An 11551-nucleotide genomic window follows, 5' to 3' on the forward strand; every position below is an offset into this window, starting at 1 on the left:
ACAGCGCCTGCCCCATGAATCCAAGGGCGTCCCAGTAAGCAGGAATAGGCAGGACGAATGTTCATTACATGGAAGGTAGTATTGAAGACTTGAGGTCCTATCTTGATAGGAAGGACTACTTTGCCATGGACAACACTCTTCGCACCATCGTAAGCACGTACCACAATATCACTAGGTTTCAATTCAATGCTTTTACAATCCAGCTTATCCAGCACAGCTGTCGGCAACACATTCAAGGAAGAGCCATTATCGATCAACACATGAGACAAAGTGATTCCCCTACACTCAATGGAGATATGCAGGGCTTTATTGTGATTCTTTCCTGTTGGTGTCAGATCAGCGTCGGAGAAGCCTAGGCCATTGTCAACAGCCAAGTGAGCAACATAATGTTCGAACTGATCGACAGATGTCTCCTGAGGTACATGAGCGGTCTTCAAGAATTTTATCAATGCATTGGCATGAGGTTCAGAAGATAACAGTAAGGATAACATCGAGATCTTAGACGGGGTATGCCCCAACTGTTCTACAACATCAAAATCACTCTTGCGAATGATTTTCAGCACTTCTTCCATTTCTTGTTTGGCAACATCTTCGGGAGTAACTTCGACCGGTGTCTCTGACTGAGAAGGATTGACTGGTTCCTTTCCTCGAGTTTCAAGGACAGGAGGTGAGATTTCTGGAGAGAAGATCCTTCCGCTTCGAGTGATTTTACTAGTCCCAACAATGCCACTAGTGTTAGCAGCATTATCCACTTGCTTCACGCTATGGACGTAAACATCACCGCCATAATTCCACGGAATAGCTTTGCTTGAGGAATACGGGATCGGGCCAGGTGCAGTGATGATTAGGGGAGCAACCCTGGGCTCAACAGTAATCTTCACAGGCGCCCTGGTAGCGGTAATCTTCACTGGAACTTTGGACCTAGCAACCACAGATATTTCTTCAATAGGGTTTTCCGCCTTAGGAATCCTTTCGAAGAGAACTGTACGATCGTCCATCAGCCGTTGAATACCATTCTTCAATTTCAAACAGTCCTCGGGCCAGAGTATGCAGAGATTGCAATCTTCAGCACAACCTGGAAATAAACCAGCTTGCAATAAATTCCTCTTTATGATCGGGAGAGGAGATGTTAAGTCCGCCACATTGGAAATGTGAGAATCGTCATCCATAGCATTAACAGTCTTGTCATGGTTAGGCATAGGAGCAGTGATGACATTAGGAGTCTCCGGAGGCTCAAACTCAATTTCTCCAGCTTCGATCATATCCTGAATCTTATTCTTCAATGACCAGCAATCGTTTGTATCATGCCCGGGGCTATCGGAGTGATATGCACACCTGGCATTGGGATTATAACGAGAAGAGGTAGTGTTGGGATTTGTAGGAGGATCTCTGAGGGTAATTAAATTTGCTTTCAGCATACCCTGCAATGCTTGTGCTAAGGTCATATTGATCCTGGTGAACTGCCTTCTTGGCCTGTCTTGTTTGGGCTGGAAGTTTTGAGATGGTGGTGCTGCAATCGTAACTGCTCCAATGTCGTGGTCACGGTTTTTCTTGTTACGACCCTTTTGACCGTACACAGCATTTGATTCATTCCTCCCCTGATAGGACCTTTTGGTGCTTGCAGAGGCAGCCGCCTGTATCTTTCCACTTCGGATGCCGCTTTCAACACGTTCACCTGTCAATATAAGTTCAGTGAAACCTGATGAAGAACTTCCCAGTAGATAGCTGTAGAATGGGCCGGTCAGTGTGCCCATGAACATGTCCACCAATTCTCTGTCAGTCATAGGGGGTTTGACTCTGCCAGCCAAATCTCTCCACTTTTGAGCATATTCTTTAAAGCTTTCTTTAGATCCCATAGTCATATTCTGCAACTGTAGTCGGGTAGGTGCTAGTTCAGAGTTATACTGGTACTGTTTATAGAAAGCTGTTGCTAAATCAGTCCAGGTGCGGATGTCAGAGCTCTCGAGCTGATAATACCATTCCAACTGTGTGCCAGACAGGCTCTCTTGGAAGAAATGGATCCATAGCTTCCTGTCAGTGGTATGCGGCTGAATCTTTCTCACATAAGCTCTCAGATGCATCTGAGGACAAGACGCACCATCGTACTTAGTGAAAGTGGGGATTTTGAATTTGCGAGGAATGGTCACATCGGAGACCAGACCCAAACTTTCGAAATCCAGACCGGGCGCCTTCTGACCCTCCATAGCTAGCATACGTTCTTCCAGCAACTTGTACTTATCATCTCTTGGAGAGTACTGTTCATTTTCATAATCTTCATCGTCATCCTCAGGGTTGGAGAAATCAGCATTCTCTTCCTCTGAATCATTCTCCGCTCCCTCTTCTGGACCATTCGGGATTCCAAACTTGACTCCTGTGGCCTGTCCTTTACGCCTTCTTCCCGGGTTAATGAAACTCACAGCTTTCTTGCCTTTCTTCTTTTCGAGCAAAAGAGCCTTCAGTTCTTCCTGCCCCTTGGATAAGCTTAGCATCATCTCCTTGAATTGAGCATTCTGAGTCTGGAGATCTTTGACAGTTTGTTCGAGATCCATTTTTCTGTTTGTAATGAAGACCGTGAGAACATTGAACTTGTAGAATACCTGTTATGCAGTGTTATGTTATGTTATGCAATACATGAAATGTTTTCAAGGACTTTTGGAATTTAACTTTGCGTAAATCACCAACAAGAGAGAAATGTTTATTGCTAATTTCTTTGATCAATGTTCATTACAAAAGGGATAATAATAAAAATACAATGAAAGCTCAAGTCTCCCAGGGGCGACTTCTTTTTGGGCGAAGATACGCATTAAGTCTTCGTTCCTCATTAAGCTGACTGGTAAGTTCTAACACTTTCTTCCTTTCTGCGACGAACTGAGTCTCGAAAGTATCCCTTTCTTCTCTCAACTGGATCCAGGATCTCTTTAATTCCTCAACATTGGTAGGCATATCTGGATAAGGAATGATCTGAGGAGCACCTCCTTCAGCTTCAGGTTCGACAATCTGGGGCCCGATTGCAAGATATGGCATGACAAGTTCACGAGCTCTGGCGCGTACCCATCTGAGATAAGGTTCCATAGGAATAGAATTTTTCTGTCCTAACGTACCTCTTTTCACCATGCCCCAAGCTCGTACAAATCTTTGACGGAGGCCTTGGGAATCGTTGTCATAGTCGAACATGATGCCTTCGATGATCATTTCATGTGGACCATCTCTTCGAGCACAACCAAACTATCGCAGAGCTAAAGCAGGATTATAAGTAATACCTCCTCTTATTCCTAAGAGTGGTACATTAGGGAACTCGCCACAACGGTCAATGATGGTAACATTTTCCTTGAACTGAGGACACCAACAGATGTCTGGGTGGGAGAGCGACATTATCCTTTGAGACCATTTCAAATTCTGCTCGTTCTTCAAGACTGATTAAGGAAGGTACGAAATAAACCACCTAGACAACAAAGGTATGCAGCACATGAGAGTCCCTTGCTTCTTCATGGTACGAGTGTGGAGGGAATGCAAAATGTCTCCCAACAAGGTAGGTACAGGGTTATGAGTGAGAAATATCTTAATAGCATTCATGTCTATGAATTGGTCTGGATTAGGGAATAACACCAAGCCATAGATTAGCAATGCCAGGATGTCTTCGAAAGCATGGACATTCATAACTTTTAAGAATTCTCGGGCCTTATTTGTCAGGAATTTGGCAAGTAAACCCTTAACTCCACTCCTTGTTACCCAATTAGCTTCAATGTCGGACTTCGTCATGTGTAAAGCTGCGGCAACTTCTTCAGACTTCGGAACCTTTTCTAAACCACTGAAAGGTATTTGATCAAGGATAGGTATCCCAAGCAGTCTGGAGAATTCTTCCAGTGTAGGTACCAACTGATAATCTGGGAATGTGAAGCAATGATGTTTAGGGTCGAAGAACTGGAATAAAACTCTCATCATATCTTCTTTGAAACCAGTGGTAACCAAATTGAGGAGAGAACCGTGTTTCTTGATGAACTGGGCATGATCGGGGAGCTCTGACACTAAATTCTTCAATTGAGGCGAGATTGCTACAAAATTGATCCGGATGGTCTTCCTGGGAGCCATAGCCTTACAAAACAGAGCAAAGTTAAATCCCTAAGTCCTTGAAATGGTTAGTATAATGTTATGATGTCATGATGTTATGATGTTATCATGTTATGAGGTTAAATAAATAACAAGCACAAGCAAGTCACACAACCATCATTCCTAGGTTTTAAGGCTTGCATGAGTTCCATAGGTAAGTACCCTCCCCACTGAAGTTTGGTTGGTTCCACCTGTCCTAGAATAGTAACCGGGTTCTAGAAGGATCTCAAATCATTGACCTTCCTTTAAGTCCACTTCAGTGCAACACCAAGTGGTTGACCGAAGCTTCCCTAAAGTCCAATCTCAAAGAGTGTAGTATCGAGTCTCAACCAACCCCAGTCGGAACCGAAGTCAGTTATCTCACTACTTTCTAATGGCTAGGATGAGTCAATTAGGGTTCTAAAGGTCTGGTTAATGCTTTGATGACACCACGCAGATGCCAAATTTTTCCTCAAGTAAACATGAGGAACATCAGGACATCCAAAGTGTCACATTAACCGTAGCCATCATTTTAACCATTCCAGTATACGCCGGATAGTCGCGATGATCTATTGCTACTTACCTAAGGTACACTAGATCTGGGTGTAGGATCTTTCACTCAAGAATACCCAAGCAATCCCTTAAAAGTAAATCAAACAATTTTAAATAAGTGATCTTGTTTTTTAAGGTAACCTCTCTTTTTAAAGTGTCCCCAGCAGAGTCGCCAGTTCTGTCATACGGTGAACTGACTTGGGGTATTTTGCTTTTTATCGCAATGTCGCGGATAGCAAGAGTCGCCACCGACTTTTCTTTCATCCAATAAGGAAAGGTGGAAAAGAACAGGAAAGACCTCAATAGATTTTGGGTTCGGGAGGTACATTATACAAAGGGAAGGTATTAGCATCCTTTGTATCCATGGTTATCCATGGGCTCTTAATTGCTGGATCACTTATGTTATTTTTCTTGTCTGAAAAAGTGCTTGTGAACGGCTTAGAAAATGTTTTGAAAAGAGAGTTTAACTTTGTAATGATTCTCGTATGAATGTATACAAAGTGGTTATCTCGTTTAGTTTTGAAAGTTGTTTGAAAATATAACTCGGTAATGATTCTAGTATGAATGTATACCAAGTGGTGATTTTCCAAAAGAGATTTTGAAAGGTGTGAGGTGTTGAAAATATTTTAGGTTATGATCCAGTAATTGAGAGTTATACCTTCCTAAGGTCGTTATGAACGTTTCCTATCCTTATGAGGGTAAAACTGTCCTTACTATTGAGAAGTAAGTAATTTTACCCTTTGGATGTTTAAGGGTCATTGTAGGGTCATCGATAGGTCATTGAAGGCAACAGTTGTAAGGATACCTTAGCATTCGAAGGGACGATCATCATTTAACCGTAGGCTACACCGAAGGGTCATCGAGGGACAAAATCATATATTCGAAGGCAACATCCGAGGGACTATGATTTATTTTAAAGGGACATGATGATTTAATCGAAGGGTCTTTGCTAAGGGTATCCCCACATTCGCGGGACATGACCGTAATACCGTAATATCGTAAGGCAAAAGAGAGGTCCAAGATCACATATTTAAAGTCCATATTTTAAAGTTAATTAAGTAATTAGGGTGAATCTCCACATTAAAATTAAGACATTAAAAATAATACATTAAAATTAATACATTAAAATTAATTAATTAAAATTAATTAAGCAATTTATGGCAGCTCTTCACAAGGGTATCCCACAAATAAAGTGGAAGACCTAAACAACAATCTTTTCCTGGGGTGTGTGAACCTTTGCAACATTCAGCAAACGGGTTAGAATACCAAATCAGGGTGCAATCGAGGATTACACCGCAAAAGAAATCACAACAGTAATAGGATCAGATAAATAATGTCTGGCTATGATAAAACATGAATGAAAAATCAGAATAGAAAAGTCGGTTACTGTCAGGTTCGCGCCTGCCTCGCCTAGCGAAGGCTTAGCGAATACTCGCTGCATGCTCGCTTAGCGACGTGCTAGCGAGCGGCTGCGGATTCTGGTTTTGACATCAGTACAATTTCAACCACTTTTATGCCTTATGGCTTTCATTACAGCAATTATATGGTTAATCATTTAAGGTATTCAAGTGCACACTAAAATTCACATGACAAACTTAAGATATTTTCATAAATTTAATCATAATGCCATATGCAAATTAAGAACACAAGGCAGTAATAACGATGTAAACCTGTTTGCAATTGAGTTGCGACTTTGAATCGGTGGATCGGATTGAATTGGGCGAAAGTGACCTTGCTGCCGCCGGCTTTTCCTTCAGGGTTTCCTTTAGGGTTTTCCGTCTGTGAGCGCTAGGGTTTGCTTGCTAGGGTTCTCCTTTCGTCCGTTTTCGTTCTCCCTTTTCATTACTGAAGTGCTGGTATTTATAATGCTCTTTTTTGTGACTTAATGGGCTCAGAATGAAGCCCGAAATTTTCTGTTGTCTGTCAGCTTCGCTAGGCGAGCTGGTAGCGAACGCGTAGCGAACGTTCGCTAGGCGAGCGTGTAGCGAACGCGTAGCGAACGTTCGCTAGGCGAGCGTGTAGCGAACGTTCGCTAGGCGAGCGTGTAGCGAACGCGTAGCGAACAGGCCAGTTTGGGCCATTTTCATTCGTGATCTGGGCCTTTGTTCCTTTAAGACCAGTGTCATAAAATGAGTCGGAATGCCCTGAAAAATGTCTTAAAATATTAATGGGCAAATTTTGGGGTATGACAGTATGATCTTCAAACAGACCACATACATCTAAATGTACTACTTCTAGTATACAAGAGGACCTCATTGGCATAGTCGAAATGAAAGACTTTCTAGATTACTTCCCTACTAAACAACATTCATAGAATTTGTCGGGCATCTCAAGACTCGGTATACTAGTTACTATATCTTGAGTAATCAGTTGATTGAGTAACATAAAACTCAAATGACCAAACCTCAAATTCCACAACCAACTATTCTTGTGATCGATAATTATTTTGAGGCGTTGTACCTAAGTTGAATTAATCATGGTCTTAAATGTCATGTTCTTCGATAGAGGATATTTTAAGACCAAACTATTCTGGGAGTCGAATAGTTCTAAGGCTCCATTTTCATAACCACTAAGAAACCTTTTCTGACCAGTTGTATGACACTTATCAGGTTGCACTTCATACCAAGACATATAACACATCTTTGATCATAGCTTTTGGTCCATTGCTCCTTTGAATAACTATGTTTCTAGTATCTTCTACAAGTTTGACCTTTCTCTTCTTCAACTCGTCGAAATCTTCCAACAACACTTTTTGACCTGTCATGTGATTCGAACAACCTGTGTCGAGAAACCAGATCTTTGTATCGACATGCTCATTTGTAACTGCAACCATAACCATCATCTCTTCACAATCATCTGAATCTTAGAGTGCAAGGTTTTCTCCTTCATTCTTTCCTTTCTTATACCAATAATTATTGACCAAGTGACCCCATTTTTCACAGTTATCGCATTGCGCACTTTTTTTCTCTTCTTTTTCTTTCTGATAGGAGTTCCCTTCTCCTCTTTTCGAGGATTTGGAAGCCCTATCATCGACCTTATGCTTTTGAGGGTTCAACCAAGACTTCTTGCTCTGAGTCTTATATCATTTTCCCTTGAATTTGTTGGAACCTCCATGCTTCTTCCATGTATGGGCCTGTAGAGCTTGTGTCAAATCTTGAACACCTTTCCTTTCGACAATCCTCGTCTCATTTTCCTATAGTGAACCAACAAAATCTTCCAATTTCAATGTTTCAAGATTATTGGATTCTTGAATAGCAACGATAATATGATCAAAATGAGAGGTCACTGTACACATTAGCTTCTCAACTATCATATTATAAGTAGGGTTTCACCACAACCTTTCATGAGATGAACCAACTTTTGCACCTTTGAGACATAGTCTGCAATCTTTTTTTCTTCTCCCACACGCAGTAATTCATATTGCCTTCCCAACATCTGCAATTTGATGACTTTTACCTTCTCACCTCCTTCGTAATACTTGACAAGAATATCCCATGTCTCTTTCGTTGATTCGGCATGAGAAATTCGATCAAAGTTCATCGTGTCTAGTGCCGATTGAATATAAATCGCAACCTTGCAGTCTTTCTTCTTCGCCTCCTTGTTCACGACTCTCTGAGCATCATTTATTCTCAACAAGCTCAGGGACGCCATTAGTAACCACATTTCATGAAAGCCAAACATATATTACATCTATTTTCTCCATCAGATTCAATTGATGCCGCCAAGAATTGGAAGAGATTTCAGAATGCCATTGTTATAATTCATCTTTGCAGCAAACACAATTAATAATCCGTGATCCCATAAACACGATCACCGACGTTTGATTCTTGAAAACACGATCAAGAAACTAACCTGAGTTATAGATACCAATTTGTTAGTGTGTGAGGCACTTTTAGTGAGAGAAAGAATGATATATATATATATATATATATATATATATATATATATATATATATATATATATATATATATATATATATATATATATATATATATATACACACACACACACATATTACTTGTATACTAAGTAACTAATATAACAAACTCTAACCCTAATCAACTTGTGTTTGTACTTGGGTTACACAACTTGGATTATACTCAATAATTAAAACCATGACAAAATTTTGAGTCGAGCAACAAAAGAATCATCACCACTCGCCTCCATGCACGACTTCTCTACTAGTGTATGAGGCCCACTCATAAATTTGTATTTTGTGCATGAGTGCCACACGCCACCTTCTGGGCTTCCTCTATCCATTGTAATTTTTTAATTTCATTATTGACACTTCTTTATTCCATTGGAGTGTTCAAAATTTAGATCGCACATACTTAGTTTTTTATTTTTTGTGTGGGCGTTCTGTTCAAATTTTCTATTTGATAATGATTCATGCTTATTGGTTGTTTACTTTATAGTTTGGCAACAATTTGAGTTGTTGTCTTCTTTGAGACACGTTGTTTCTGGTATTTTCAACTATTTATTTGTGTTTGTCATTGCATTTTAGACGACCATTTGGTGTTTCTTTTTATATTCTTCGGTGGTTTGACATTGTTTTTGTTTACCATTGTTGACATTCATTATTGTGTTTTATGGCCTCGTTTTGTTATTTAAAGACTATGTTTTGTTTTCTCAAGAAGACACTTTTGAAGGTATCAGGCAATATGACTAGAAAAATTTGTTGTGATTTATGCCTTTAATGTTGCTGATAATGACTTTAAGGGTATATTTAAATTGGTGGTATGGGATGAAATCCAATGGAATGAAGCGGTAACTAATTAGATTCCATTGTATGAATTTTCAAATAATGGATAGAATGGAATGAAACATGATAGAATTCATTTCATCTTATCCCATCAAATTCTCCTTTTTTTTTGTTTCATCCAATTCAGGGTGTATGTGATGGAATGGGACACTTTTAATAAAATAACCAAATAATGGAGTAAGGTCTATATTCCATTTCGCTATGTTATGTTTCATTCCGCTCCACTATGTTATGTTCCATCAATCCAACATAGCCTAAGAGTGTTTGAATAGTTGATTCTTGTGTCACTAATCACATGACATTTGATACTCAACATTTTTTGAAGAATATTTCTACTACCAATAGTTCTTATATAATTGTTGCAAATGGTTCTCGTATTAAGATTGATGTTTATTGAGAAATTGATCTTCAATATTTTAAATTAGAGCATGTGATTCTTATTCTTGGTGTATTAAAAACCTTATCTATATTCATAAGCTTATAGAGCATGATAAATGTGTGGTTATCTTTTGTATTCTTATAGTGCTTTTCAAAATCTTGCAACAGAGAAGACTTTTCGGGATTGTTAAGTAACAAGGATTGTTATATTATCTTTATGATGCATGAATTAGTCAAAATGTGTTGTCTTATGCACTTCAATCTTAGTCAAATTCGTCTTGTGCCTCCCAAATACAGATTCAGCACAAACATCTTAGTCACCCCCTTTTTCATTAATGAAGTGTATATTTTCATCCTTTTTATTTTTATACCATAAAAATTATTTATTTTTATTCAAAATTATTATACATAAATATCTAAATATGTTTTTTTAGAAGCTATGAAAGTAGGTGGTAATCCTCATATACCACATTTTCTAAGAGCTATGAAAGTTGAGTGATCATGTTGAGCCAAGGCATTTGCGACACCCATTTTAAAGCGGGTATCTTATCCACCATTTTTTCTTAGATTGTTGAAGCTTTTTAAATGTTTTTTTTTGTGTTTATTAGTGACGTACATAGTTGTATTGTGATGATTTTATTGGACCCTATAAGGAATAGTTCTAAAAGACACAAGCAAAATCAACCACATCAATGTTAGGTGAATACCCAACACAAGTCATTAGGGTAAATGGATCGCCCAAATTGGTCTACTCGCCTACCCACGTAGCTAGTAATGTGTCCAAGCAAGTAACTAAGCAGTGAATCAATTTAAGAAGAAAATCCATTTTCCCACTATTTGAGGGAGAACAAGTCTTCCAATACCTCCACATTTTTTGAAGATGGAAGGAGGGAAACCACTCCTGGATTTCTATGTCATACCCAATGAGTCATCTATAAATATCTCAATCTCATAATTGAGGGGGTCATTCACTAGGTTTACAAAAATCACACAACCAGAGTCTCTTGTGACCCTTGCAAGCAGGATTTCTTTCATTATTGTACTTACACACACACACACACATGCACGCCCCCCCCCCCCCCCCCCACACACACACACACACACACCGGCATATATATATATATATATATATATATATATATATATATATATATATATATATGATTTTTCTAATTTTTTATCTCGTAATTTATTACCCTAGAATTAGTTAAAAATAGGTGATCTAGAGAACTTAAGACCTGTTTTGAATAATAATGAGAGATTAGAGGATACATTGAGAAGTTAATGTACTTTATTAAAGGGATTTGCATATTCAAGAAAATGGTGGTTCAATGTGTCAAGCAATGTTTTAAAAATTAGATCAGAGGTTCAACCGATGAAATTTTCAATTTAAGATTCAATCGGTTAAACCTATGGTGGAATCATTATTAAATAAATTAATAATATGAAACGGAATTTCATAAATATGTCATACACAATCATATGTTCACAACTTAATAAAATAAATATTTTCAAAAATCCATTACAAACTTAATACAATAATATTAATATTATATTTAATAACACAACATAGTGTACACTTAATTTCAACATTCATTTAAGAATAATTTAAACAAATGAAAGAATTACAATAAAAATATTTGTTAAGCCAACTCAATTGGTAGTTGTACAGGGACATCACATGTAGGGGCACAAGTTCAAACCCGCGACATCCCACTTGTTCACTTTTAAACGGTGAATTTTTGCCACTAGGCTACTTGACCAAAGAAAAA

This window comes from Lathyrus oleraceus, chromosome 2, assembly GCF_024323335.1.
Source record: "Lathyrus oleraceus cultivar Zhongwan6 chromosome 2, CAAS_Psat_ZW6_1.0, whole genome shotgun sequence".
Lineage (NCBI taxonomy): Eukaryota > Viridiplantae > Streptophyta > Magnoliopsida > Fabales > Fabaceae > Lathyrus > Lathyrus oleraceus.